This window comes from Festucalex cinctus, chromosome 8 (assembly GCF_051991245.1).
Source record: "Festucalex cinctus isolate MCC-2025b chromosome 8, RoL_Fcin_1.0, whole genome shotgun sequence".
NCBI classification, from domain to species: Eukaryota; Metazoa; Chordata; class Actinopteri; order Syngnathiformes; family Syngnathidae; genus Festucalex; species Festucalex cinctus.
The window spans coordinates 1,336,461-1,349,168 of NC_135418.1; the positions used below are offsets into that span (position 1 = coordinate 1,336,461).

The 12,708-nt window shown below is 39.5% G+C and overlaps 1 protein-coding gene and 1 long non-coding RNA gene across 4 annotated transcripts in view; one reads left to right on the forward strand and one right to left on the reverse strand.

Annotated features, from left to right (window-relative positions):
• Positions 1-12,708, forward strand: part of LOC144023250 (prolyl 3-hydroxylase 1-like) — a 137,067-nt gene that overhangs the window by 11,048 nt on the left and 113,311 nt on the right. The window lies entirely within an intron of this gene.
• LOC144023251 (uncharacterized) lies at positions 1,631-3,293 on the reverse strand. Its single transcript, XR_013284512.1, has 3 exons — positions 2,793-3,293; positions 1,900-2,143; positions 1,631-1,799 (listed from the first exon to the last, which is right to left on the reverse strand). It is a non-coding gene; the product is annotated as an uncharacterized LOC144023251 (long non-coding RNA).

The window sequence follows — 12,708 nt, forward strand, 5'->3', positions numbered from 1 at the left end:
TTCAGAATTAATATTTTTGTCGGCATTGTTAGGAAATACTGTACGTCAGCTAATGATAATGGCTATCTATGTTCATATTTGTTAGTGCAACTAAACCATGCAACAGAGAACACACAGTTATGTTATATGTTTTATAGACATGTGGACCATCTCAAAGAGGGCGAGGAGGGGGCGAGGGAGACGACGAGGAAGAGATGCGCGGAAGAGAACGCGGTGTCTCGTAACGTACAATTATGTCATCATGGAAAAATAATTCCATTCGAGCATGCATGTGAATGGCTCAAAACATACCTTTGCTTGGAATATGTGGTATTTAGATTACATCGTTTGCTGATATGTTTAGTATATCGTACAAAAATAATGGTGTTAACTGAACTACACATCTGCAACTCAGACTCGTAAACCCCCCCGTGTCTTGTTGCTACTAACCACTCAGAAAAGTGCTACTTACAAAAACATTTGAAACCCTTTACTCAGATATCGATTTGTCACCATGTTGAACAATTTTACCTAATAAATATCACAAAGCAACTTAATTAGTTTTGATTGAAGATACAACAGCTTCCTTGTACTTCGATGTGCAGGAATTTACATGGCTTTCACAAATAGTCTTGCTCATGTAATAATGTACTTCATTGGCTCAGTGACTTTCAGTTCATTGTTTGGTACCTCATCTGACATACAATTGTTACCTTCTTGCAGAGACTCGTACAGGAAATGACCATGGAGGAACATGAAGATATCCAAGTCCAGCTGATAGACTGACACCAAGAAATACTTTTTGACACATTGCTGACACATCAGCACCACCATGATTTCCTGTACCTGGATCCCAGACTGCAGCACCTTGGTGACTTGTGGCAAATAAGTGACACTTTCCCAGATCCTCGAGGACAATACAAAGGTTTTTTACCTGGCATATAATTAGTCCATGTCTGACACTTGTTGTTGTAGTTTGTATAACTTGTATATTGTTGTTGTGTGTTAATTTGTACATTTTGAATAACTAAAAAATACTATTTCCTTTGGCGTCAACATGCAGTGTTCATTCGACACCTAACCTAACACTATTTTACATGACCAGAAATGTAAAACATCAAAAGCCTGGAGAATTATTATAAATGCTTGCAATGACAAGGAATTCTTCATTGGCCAATGAATGTAAGGTACAGTACATGAAAATGAATAAATAAAATAAAGTAAAATAAAAGTCTACATGAAATGAACATATTAACTAAAAAAAAAAAAAAAAAAAATGCTGTTAGAATATAATGAGCTACATGAATTGCAGTTGTTCCAGAAATTTACCAATACGCTGTGCATTTCAAAATATGGAAAATAGACATACAGGTTTGGGCCAAAAGTAGTGTTACAGAGCAGGTATGTGTTGTACACAGCTAAAATATCTGATTAACTCAATACCATGATGTTTTGTTTTTTTGTGTGTGTGTGTGTGTGTGTGTGTGCTGACATTGTCCCCCATTAACATTGCAACATTCCTCAAACTCTCCCGAACACATAGTATGATCTGTAACACTACTTTTCGCCTACTCTATGATGTTATTGGGGCAAAATTAAGGAAGGCTTGTCCATTGATTGTGTGAACAGACTGCAGTAAAAATGAAGTCACTTCAATGTTTGCTGGTTTTATTAAGTTTTACATGCTCCTTGACTGCACAAGTACATGTTATGGAGTGAGGGCATGTTCCCACCAACGATGATATCATATTCTTCAAAGGCTTGCTGAGGAAAGTGAGGGAGGAGTCACTCCATGGCTTCAGACACCTGGTCAGCAGGTCCTGTGTAAAACAAGTGCTGCTTGTACATGTGACCATTCCGTATTGCTTCACACAAAAAGTTAATGTAGTATGCAATGCCGTCCATATGTAAATGACATACCAAGACGTCGGCTGACTTCAGTTTGTTGCAGCTCAGATATGGTAGGTGGAGATACTGGTGGTACAACACCAAAGCCTTCTGGGGTCCTCCATTCAAGTGTCCTCATTCGGGGCATTCCAATTTGGCTGCTGACTCTCCCCTTGATATTTTTTTTTCTTGCAGGTCGGTGATGTATTTAAACGGTGCATGAATGCTTGTATACATCAGAATATGGTTCTGGAACCCCTCAAGTTTGGCTGTTGATCTAGTGTGACACAAACAAAAACAAAATTATAAAATAAAATAATTGATGATACTACTATATGTCACCAACTTTCCAACAAAGCCCCCAAAATAGAGGTAAGATCTTTAGTTTTTGGGCCCAAAACATTGTATTAGCTAGATAAAAGTAACTTGACTGCATAGAATATGCAAAGGCTGCTTGCTTGTCGAGTTTCCGTGGAAAACGTAGCAGCCTGTAAATTCTTGTGCACCCAATTACACAATGGACCAGTACACACTTGAGTGAGAGAGTTCAGACTCTAGCAGTGCTTACGGTACAGCCAGCATTTAAGTCCAGAAAGTTATTCCCTGCCGAAAATTAATTTCGAGAACACTATTTTCACCAACCACAACGAAAATAATCTTCAACTCCTCCACTAATACAGTATGCTTTAGATTCATTACATTACACAATAACTTGCACATTTACTCTAAATATAACGTGCCAGCGGGAATCTTTTTTTTTTTTTTCAAAGCAAGTAGCTACATAACGAAATCGTTCGAGTGGTGCGGAGTTGCTAATCAACAGCTACAGTGATCGTAAAACAAAGGTACGAACATCGTATTAATTAGTACGGTGTATACTTTTTCTCTCGCTCTCAAAACGTAAACACAAATGTACTCTTACTTACCGGTCAAGTAGAAAGCAGTCGAAGGCACCGGCACGTCCCAAACCTAGTCTGTTCCTCATTTCTCTCCATCTGGCAAATGCGGCTACAATATAAACTCTTGTTTTGTCGCGCTGAAATAAAATAAATTCCCAAAGCAATTGTGATGCTTGATAATGCTCTCTTCGGGGACCGGAAACTCTTCTTCTTCGTGTACATGCGGTCGCCATACAAACCGGAAGTGCGTCTGCAAAGGCGTTCCAAAAACGCGTTAAGAAATGGAGCGCTGAAATTTGTCGTTGACGGCACCCGTAGCAGAAAGATGGCGGCGAAACATGGCGGACACTAGCAGGCGAGGCGCGGTCATGTAAAATAATTAGTGATTTATATACTTACCGTTATATTTTAAAAAAGTATGTTTATGCGATACAACACATCTTTTTACTTACTACTAACACAAACATTTGTTTTTTTTAAATGAATGACTTTTTATTTCACCACTAGATGCCACTGTATAATACTGAGTGTACCTTTAAGATAAAGAAAATACATCTTGTTTTTGAGTATAGTTGGATGTATCCTCCTTGTTGATTTCAAAGCTACATTGGTGCCTTATATTTTTCAGGTCAATATACTTTAGGTGTTTTATTTTATTGATTTTTTTTTTCCTGTTCGGAGGAGTACACTAGGAAGTAGTTAATTGTGTTTTAACAGCTTAGTTGCTTAATTACTAAGTATTGTTAGGAGTACCCTTAGATAGATGTTAATTTGGCTTTTTTTGCCCTGCTTTGTTGTGGAAAGTAGGGCATGGTGGAGGGAGGGATTCTGTGTATGTCTTGTATATTTGTTGTATGTTTGTTTTTTGTGTTCACATGGAGTACTGATTTGGAATATTTACCAAAGAAGAGGAACATTCACTTTTGATGACAGTGGTTAATAAGAAAGATAGGGGGGTCAATATGGTTAGTTGGAATGTGAGGGGTTTGGGTACCCTTATTAAGAGGGCTAAAGTTTTTGCACACTTAAAATCTCTGTTTTCAGATAATTGTTTTTTTACAAGAAACCCATATTAGATCACAGGATCAGAGACGTCTGAAATGCAACTGGGCGGGGCAGATATTCCATTCAACTTTTTCAAGTAAAGCACGAGTGGTCGCTATCATAATAAAGAAGAACATTCCTTTTGACCATGAAAAAACTGTTAGTGATGTTAATGGAAGGTTCTTGATTGTAACTGGAAAACTGTATTCTGTACATGTTACATTAGTGAACATTTATGGTCCGAATGCAGACGATGCAGGTTTTTTTCGCAAAGTTTTTGACAAAATTCCAGATTTTGCAAACACCACTCTAATAATCGCAGGAGATTATAATGTGGTTTTGGATTGGCACTTGGATAGATCTTCTAAAAAAACAATCTGCACCTTCAAATGCTTCTGTAGCCTTGAATGGTCTTATTTCCTCTACCAGTTTAGGGTTAGGGTTAGCATGCATGTGTCTGGCGTTTACAACACCCTACAGATAGAGATTATTCATTTTTTTTCTAAATTGCATAATTCTTATTCCCGAATTGATTTTTTTTTTTTTATTAGATTCTAGGCTCTTACCGAATGTCATTAATAGTAAATACCATAACATCTTGATTTCGGACCATGCACCTACTAGTGTAGTCTTTGATTTTAATGTGCCAAAAAGAGGGTCAACTTGGAGATTGCAGTCATATTTATTGAATGACCCAGACTTAAATACTTAACACAAAAAATTGAGGATTTTACTCTCACTAATGACACCAAGGATACATCAGACTCCATTTTATGGGAAACCTTTAAAGTGGTCTTGAGGGGACATATAATTTCATATGAGGCCTCACAAAGGAAAATGAGAAATTCTCGGCTGCGGGAGATTGATGACAAGGTATCACAATTGGAAACGCTTTATTGACAAAACAATTGCAATCTTACACTGCAAGAAATTATGACACTTAAATATGAATATAATACAATTTTAACGAAACAAGTAGGCGCCCAAATTTCTCGTTTACGTGTGCGTTATTTTGAGCTTGGGGACAAGCCGCATACTCTCTTAGCTCGACAACTTAGAGGTCAACAGAATAGTAGGGCCATACGTAGAATTAAATCTAGTGCTGGAGAAATACTCTCACTCCCAAAGTCAATAAATGAACGTTTTGCTAGCTTTTATAAGGAGTTGTACAGGTCACAGGCTCAAGGGAATGTGGACTCCTGAATGAAGGATGTCCCCATTCCAAGATTGGACGATACCTCATGCCAGGCCTTAAATCAACCTTTGACCATGATGGAGGTTTCAGAGGCCATTAAATCATTAGCTTCTGGGAAAGCCCCCGGATCCGACTGGTATGGACCAGAATTCTATAAAAAGTTCACTGGACAGATATCCCCACTCCTGCTTATAATGTTCTTACACTCTATGGAAGTAAAAACACTTCCTGCCACTTTATATGACGCAAATATAACCCTGCTTCTAAAACCTGATAGAGATGATTCAAATCCTGCATCATATCGTCCATTCTCTATGTTAAATCTTGATTGTAAGATTTTTACAAAAATACTTGCTAATAGATTAAATGTATGTATTGAGTCCATTGTGCATAAAGATCAGACTGGCTCCATCCCTAAGATATTCTTTTTTCAATACTAGAAGGGTGCTAAATATAACATACTATAAATTTCCATTGGGTTCAAAACAGGCTATTTTATATCTAGATGCTGAGAAGGCGTTTGATCAGGTCGAGTGGGGACATCTGTTTAAGGTTCTAGAAAGATTTGGCCTAGGTGAATCCTTTGTATCCTGGGTTCAATTAGCGTATTTACGCCCCTCTGCTTCAATTGTTACAAACCAAGATAGATCGTGTCCGTTTCTGTTAGAGAGGAGCACTCGTCAGGGGTGCCCGCTCTCACCACTGTTATTCGCTTTGGCGATTGAACCCCTGGCCATCAGCATAAGAGAAAATCCACTCATTAAACCCATAGTGATTGGGGGAGTTGACCATAAAATATCACTTTATGCTGATGACATTGCCATTTTCATTTCAGATCCTGAGTATTCTATTCCCAATCTGTTAGATTTAATTAATAGTTTTGGTGCAGTATCTGGGTATACCATTAATTGGCAGAAGAGTGACCTGATGACCCTTACAACAGATTTAGAGCCTGAATTTGCCGCTTCGATTCAGTTTAAGATTTCAGATACTGTTAGATACTTAGGTATCAAAGTTACAAAAAACCCTAATTCTCTATTTAAACTAAATTTTACTGAAAGATTAAATGCCCTAAAAGAGAACATAGAAAAGTGGAGAACGCTACCTTTATCCATGATTGGTAGAATTAATACAATTAAGATGGTCTCCCTACCAAGATTTCTTTATTTATTTCAGAATATTCCCGTGTATATCCCAAAAAAGTATTTTAAGTTGATTGACTCTGTTATTTTGCCTTTCATTTGGGGGTATAAGGCGCATCGAATTGCAAAACAATACCTCCAGCAGCCTAAGGAATGTGGCGGTCTTGGCCTGCCGTGTTTCTTACATTATTATTGGGCAGCTAATGTAAGAGTCATGGTGTATTGGCAGATTAATAAAGACTTGGTGTCATTAGACGATGTTCCCTCTTGGTTGACAATAGAACATAGTTTAGTCCCAAAAACCTCTCTTAGGGCAATTGTTTTTTCCTCGCCTAGGCCATTGTCCGCTCGGAGAGGAGAACATTTCATTATTCTGCATACTCAGAAAATCTGGTTGCAGATTAGGAAATTCTGCAATCTCCCAAGCACGACCATACATGCTCCAGTGTGGCATAATCATGCTTTTGCTCCATTGTTTATAGATCCTGTTTTTAGAGAATGGAGCAGGATTGTTATAGAGTCGATTAAAAATTTGTATATTGAAGACACATTCTGTTCATTTGAACAATTACAAAAAAAATACAATTTGCCTAAGGGTAATTTTTTTTAGATCTTTACATCCATCCATCCATCCATTTTCTTGACCGCTTATTCCTCACAAGGGTCGCGGGGGCTGCTGGCGCCTATCTCAGCTGGCTCTGGGCAGTAGGCGGGGGACACCCTGGACTGGTTGCCAACCAATCGCAGGGCACACAGAGACGAACAACCATACACACTCACACGCACACCTAGGGACAATTCGGAGCGCCCAATTAACCTGCCATGCATGTCTTTGGAATGTGGGAGGAGACCGGAGTACCCGGAGAAGACCCACGCGGGCACGGGGAGAACATGCAAACTCCACCCAGGAGGGTCCGAGCCTGGACTCGAACCGGAGACCTCAGAACTGGGAAGCGGACGTGCTAACCACTCGACTACCGTGCCGCCCTAGATCTTTACAATTGAGGAGTTATGTTAGCCAAAATATCCCGACATTTAATTGTCTCCCTCTGGAAAATGACTTGTTTAAAATATTGATGGGGCCCCCAGAATCCAAAGGTTTAATCTCTTCATTAGTAAAATTCTTTCTGAGCAAATATACTCGTTCCACGTCGTTGATTAAGCAAAAATGGGAAGAAGATTTCAACACTACAATTACGGAGGATACATGGCAGTGAGCGCTGAGTGACATTCAAAGATGTTCTGTTAACTGTAGGCTACAGATAATTCAGTATAAAGTAGTTCTTAGGTTGCATTATTCAAAGGTGAGGTTAAACAAAATATTCCCACAAACATCACCTCTATGTGAACGATGTAAGATAGCGGATAGCACATTAGCACATCAATTTTGGCTCTGCCCAAGGATTCAAGGTTTTTGGTCTTCAATATTTAGATGGTACTCTCAAGTATTCAAAATAACCATTGACCCTGACCCCATAATTGCTCTGTTTGGTTTCTCGGATGCATTGCAAAAATTGGGTCATGGTAAGACTTTTGTGGTTGCTTATGGCATGGTAATTGCCAAAAGGTGTATCTTAAAATTATGGAAGTCTGACGTCCCACCCCATTTTGAAACTTGGCTTCGGGAATTTGTAGGAGTGTTACACATAGAAAAATTGAGATATGAGGTATCAGGGAACACCCAGAAGTTTTGCATTGCATGGGAGCCAATTTTAGAACACTTGAAATTAAGCTAGACCCCTACCCCTTTCCTTCAGCAGTCATCATTTGAGGTATACGTGGACTTTGGTAAAGGAAAAAAAGGGAAAATTTGGATAAGTACTTCAATGTGTTTTTGTCTTTATATATATGTATGGGAATATGCATAGTATATGTTTTTGGAAACTGTTCACGTGCAGAGTATACAAATGTATAAATTGATGTGCAGTTCTTTGTTGTGATTTTAATTTTCCTGTTTTTTGTTTTTTTTTGTTTCTTCCTCTGGATGTGGGTGTGTGTGCATGTTTTGTCTTGTGTGTCAAGGTGACATTGGAAAGTAGACGATTACTAGAAATTGATTGTCACTGCTTGTTGTATGTTGTTCATTGAAAATGTTTCTAAATAAACATGGTAAAAAAATAAAAAAAATAAAAAACCTATATAGGTGGCGCTACAGAGCCATTTTTCTGTTATCATGTATGGCGACTTTAAAATATCAAATTTTTCGCCAGGCCTGATCTGCGTGTAAAGTTTGGTGAGTTTTCGTTCATGTTTAGTGTCTCAAAAATGTGATTGTTTGCGGAAAAGAATAATAACAAAGAAAAGAAGAAGAAGAACTAGAGCTGCGAGCAGCTATAAAGGGCCCTCGCAACCTGGGCCACGTTGGGGTACTTGCACGTCGGGGTACTGACATGTTGGGGTACTGTATCATAGGAAACCGTCTAAATTGTAAATGTTTTTGCCATGCTTTGTGCTTGCAAAGTTTCATGGAAAGGCCAAAAATCATGCACAATTAACAAAATAAAATCAAAATGGTTTGGCACATGGCTATAGAATAATTTTTGTAGGTATTAGACTGATTGGTGTGCCTCCAAATATTCACACATCTAGCTGAATCATATAATCGGAAATACTTCATAAAAAATGTCTAGAGGGCGCTATTGAGCCATTTATTACAAATTGCACAACAAATCTCTAAAATATTCATGTTCTTGAGAGGTCTGATCTGTGTGCAAAGTTTTGAGTTTTCGCTCAAAAAAGCATTTTTCTTTGCAAACAATGCATCGCTAGAGCAAAGGCGTGACAAACAATTTCAATAACTTTTCATCTTAAATATCTTCAGATGAAACACGCCAAAGATGAAGACAATCTGATAAGTTTTGCAGAAAATATGAGGCCTATAAAAGGCCCCCAAAAATGGCTACAAATAGCAAAGTAAATCAAAATGGCAGACTTCCTGTTTGGTTTAGCATATGGCTTTAGAAACTTTTTTGTCAGTCTTAGGCTGATAGGTATCCCAATTTTTACAAATCTAGCTGAATCATACATTTCCAAAAGCTTCATAAAAATGTCTATAGGGCGCTATTGAGCCATTTATTGCAAATTGCACAAGAAATCTCTAAAATATTCATGTTTATGACAAGTCTGATGTGTGTGTAAAGTTTCATGAGTTTTCGCTCGTTTAGACCAAAAAAAAAAAAAAGCAGCATTTTACTTGGCAAATAATGCATCGCTATGGCAACAGCTTGCGACAAAATAAAAAAAACTTTCGATAACTTTGCATCTTAAACATCTTAAGATGAAACACACCAAGTTGGAAGACAGTCGGATAAATTTCGTAGGAGTTCGTTAAAATGTGACCCCTAAAAAAGGCGTACATCAAAATGCCGGACTTCCTGTTTGGTTTAGCATATGGTTCTAAGAGACTTTTTTTGTACATCGTGGGCTCTTATGTATGCCTCCAAATTATCATAGCGCTAGGTGAAACGTACAAGCGGGAATGCTTCGTTAAAGAGGAGTTTTTTAGCTCAAAATGTGATGCCCGGCCCCTACGGGACTTCCTGTTGGGTTTAGCATATGGCACCAAGAGACTTTTTTGTACATCGTGGGCTGTTACATTTGTCTCCAAATTTTCGTAGCTCTAGCTGCTTCGTACAACTGGGAATGCTTCATTAAGAAGGAATTTTTTCCTTTGCAAACTGTGCATGCCACGGCAACAGCGTGCGACGAAATAAAAAGCTTTCAATAACTTTTCATCTTCAACATCTTAAGATGAATCACACCAAGTTTGGAGATGATCGGATAAACTCTGTAGGAGGAGTTTGTTAAAATAAGACCCCTATGAAATGGCCCAAAAAATGGCAACACGTTCCAAAGTAAATCAAAATGGCGGACTTCCTGTTCGGTTTAGCATATGGTTCAAAAAGAGTTTTTTGTACCTTGAGGGCTGTTACATATGTCTTCAAATTTTGGTAACGCTAGGTGAAATGTACAGCCGGTAATGCTTCATTAAGTTAGAATTTTGAAACACAAAATTTGATGCCTCGCCTCTGGCGGACTTCCTGTTAGGTTTAGCATATGGCACCAACAGGCTTTTTTGTAGATCATAGTCTGTTACATATGTGTACCAATTTTCATAGCTCTAGGTTAAACGTACCACCGGCAATGCTTCGTTAAGTAAGAATTTTGAAACTGTAAGTTTGATGCCCCGCCACCGTCATATAGTATGTCAAAAACTTTAGATTTTTTACCATGGTGTTGTCCCAGGTCTTGAGATGGTACATCCCAAGTTTGAAGTCAATCGGATTAACCGTGTAGGAGAAGCGGGCAAAAGTATGACCCCTGTAAATGTGAAAAAAATGGCCAAAATTGGACATTTAAATACTCATATCTCACTTCCTGTCTATTTTAGGGTACACAGATCAAAGAGGTTTTTGTTCATCTGGATATGCTACAGGTGCCACACAATTTTCATAGCCGTAGGACAATCGTAGTGGGACAGGGATCCGTTTAAGCTATGTAGGTGGCGCTACAGAGCCATTTTTCTGTTATAATGTATGGCGACTTTAAAATATCAAATTTTTCGCCAGGCCCGATCTGCGTGTAAAGTTTGGTGAGTTTTCGTTTACGTTTAGTGTCTCAAAAATGTGATTGTTTGCGGAAAAGAATAATAACAAATAAAAAGAAGAAGAAGAATAAGAATTCCTTCAGGAACAATAGGGACCTCGCAGCGGTCGCTGCTCGGGCCCTAATAATAAGAATTCCTTCAGAAACAATAGGGACCTCGCAGCGGTCGCTGCTCGGGACATAATAATAAGAATTCCGACAAAAACAATAGGGCCTCGCAGCGGCACCGCCGCCGGTGCTGCCACTGCTCGGGCCCTAATAAGAATTCCTTCAAAAACAATAGGGCCTCGCAGCGGCACCACCGCTGCCGCTGCTCGGGCCATAATAAGAAGAATTCCTACAAAAACAATAGGGCCTCGCAGCGGCCCTGCCGCCGGTGCCGCCGCTGCTCGGGCCCTAATAAGAATTCCTTCAAAAACAATAGGGCCTCGCAGCGGCACCGCCGCTGCCACTGCTCGGGCCCTAATAAGAAGAATTCCTACAAAAACAATAGGGCCTCGCAGAGGCACCGCCGCTGCTCGGGCCCTAATAATAATAAGAATTCCTTCAGGAACAATAGGGACCTCGCAGCGGTCGCTGCTCGGGCCCTAAAAACATTTAAACAAGGTTTGATTTATTCAAAAATTAATCTTGTGCAAAATGTTCAGACAATAACGTACACGGATTTTTTTTTATCAGTTTTACGGTAAATTTAACATAGCTTGTTCAAAAAATTTGACTCATATCTTTTGCATAACTTAAATGCAACATAACTTGTGCAAAAAAAAAAAACTACTCACAGCCTTTTGCTCAACATAAATGCCACAAAGCTTGTGCAAAAAAAGCTACTCATAGCCTTTTGTTCAACTTAAATGCCACATATATAGCTAGAGCAAAAAAACTACTCATATCTTTTGCTCAACTTAAATGTCACATACATATCTTGTGCAAAAAAAACTACTCATAGCCTTTGCACAACTTAATTGCCACAAGTAAGTAGTTCTAACAATTGTAAACAGGTATTGTAAACCACACATCCAGTATTCTGCAAATATACAACTCAACTCATAATAACGTTTGTATAACGTATAACGTTTGTATATAACAGAATTTCAAGATCAACAGCGTAAAAATAATCAGCACCACCTTTTATTGTAATAAACTCAAATTTCTGACAAGCAAAACTAGCCTGTCAACTGACGCTGGCAAAAGACAAGCTCTGGTGCATGTCACAATGTTTCCCCCGTAGTAAATGCAGCTCAAGTTTGTTGTTTCAATGGTGTGCGTGTACTTATCTTTGCTAGCGTTAGCCACGCCGCACTCTCGAAGACGTGAGCATTCCTCCCATTCTTTCGGATGCATTTGGCGCAAGTGCTGGAAGAGGTTAGTTGTGCTGCCTGCTATTTTTCGTTTTAAGAGCTGTTCGGCAAACCTTGCACACACTTTTACTTTGCTCTACGTCGCTCTTGTAAAAGCCGAACATGAGTCCCTTTTCTGGGGTCTTCTGGAGCAGACAATGTGCGCGAGTAGGCAGCGTACCGTTTAGCCAAAGTAGCTGATGTGGGGCTCCCGGTGATTTTGAAGCGTCACTTTCCTTCGCTGCCGGTTGGCGTGGGTTGGCTTCGCCGCCTGGGAGACCGTGTAAAGGCCCCAGTATACTTCTGCGTCAGGCTCACGCGGAGACGTTACGGCGGAGCTCCGCTCCTGCGTTTGCTTTCAAACTTGTGCGCGATACACATCAGATGAATGAATTAATTTGTTCATTAATTTCTGTGCGTGTTTGTGGGAGTGAAAAGAAACGGGGAAAAAAAAACAGGCGGTGATGTGGACTGGCTGTACGGCTGTTGCGGGCTCCTGTTTGCCTACCGATGATGTCACATGCCGCAGCTTCGCTATAGTAGGGTGACGTCATCAGCAAGCACGCCAGCCACCAAACGAAGGGCCCCAAAACAACGAGCGTAAACAGAAGCGAGCCGCT